Source organism: Apis dorsata, unplaced genomic scaffold, assembly GCF_000469605.1.
Source record: "Apis dorsata unplaced genomic scaffold, Apis dorsata 1.3 scaffold_339, whole genome shotgun sequence".
In the NCBI taxonomy this organism is placed as follows: Eukaryota; Metazoa; Arthropoda; class Insecta; order Hymenoptera; family Apidae; genus Apis; species Apis dorsata.
The window spans coordinates 108346-109571 of NW_006263606.1; the positions used below are offsets into that span (position 1 = coordinate 108346).

Sequence of the window (1226 nt, forward strand, 5' to 3'; positions counted from 1 at the left end):
GAGAGAACGATATTCCCGGCCCTTTTGTCTCGAGAAACTCGCCTCCTCCCTACAAATCTGTCAATTGTCCCGAGACAAATCTCGGGGAATATAACCGATATGTTTTGACACGAGCCTCTCCTCGCCTCCTCCTCCTCCTACCCTCCCCCTGATAAGATGTTTCGCCGCGTTCGATTCGTCCCGGCTTATTGTACAGGTTGCGACAACCGACGCTTGAGTCCGGGACATTGTTCGAGATTTTCGAGGATGATTTTGACGGATGCTCCGAGCATTGTATAGATATGTATAAAATGTATAAACGTAGAAATATGTTTTTACGTTTCACGAGGTAAAGAGGAGGATGATGAACGAGTTGACTTATTTATTTTCTCGTGGTGGATAATTTTTTCCAGCCAGTTGTTAATCAGCGATCCATAATATGCGAGCTAATATGAATTTCAATTCAAACGTTGAAGAAAAGAAGAAAAAAGGATTTTTGCAAAGGAAGTTTATTCAGTGTATTATATTATAGGATAGTACAACTAGTATGCTACGTTTGCGTGATAATTGGAAAATCATACGAATCACAAAATGAATCGATCTGTTGCGACAAGCTCGTATTTCGTGAAATTAAATTTCTACTTGACTATATATCATTTCGCTCTCCTGCCTTTAAAACTTCTTATTCGTTACAAAAGAAGTTATAAACCCGTGATAATAGAATATAATTCAGTACAAGCTTGTGCTTATCCTATGAGACGTCGTGTGATCGATCGAAAACCACCCCCCATTAATCGTCAAAAAGAAAAGAAAAACCCTCGTGCAAGGTAAGTAGGCTGGTAAATTTCTGCAATAACGCAGTTACCTCGACGATCCATAATTGATCCAAACCGATCGTGGCGAATTATTCGAGAAAACGGGTATCGATTATCGCGATTATACATACCTTTCGCCTCGAAGAGTAGGGCGATATATCTAATGAATACAAGCGTTGGAGAAGGCGTTGGGGATCTTGCGGTCGGGGCGCAAAAAAGGGCTAAATGAGGGCCGAGTTTGCGGCGCCGACGGGGGAAAATTATGAATCGATCCCTAAAAAGTTTCGCTTTCCTCTGAAACTGTGCCGCGTCCCGCAAAAACACGGACGTTGCGGTCGGAGGTGTTTCGCCTCGGTTCGTTCGTAACCCGCGAAACAACGTCCCCTTCCCCTCCCCTCCCCTCCCCCCTCGTTAAGGCTGTGGGGGGCCAGG

At 44.0% G+C, this 1226-nt stretch overlaps 1 protein-coding gene across 1 annotated transcript in view; it reads left to right on the forward strand.

The window, feature by feature from the left end:
• LOC102675958 (muscle segmentation homeobox-like) overlaps positions 1 to 1226 on the forward strand; it is a 10160-nt gene that overhangs the window by 5491 nt on the left and 3443 nt on the right. The window lies entirely within an intron of this gene.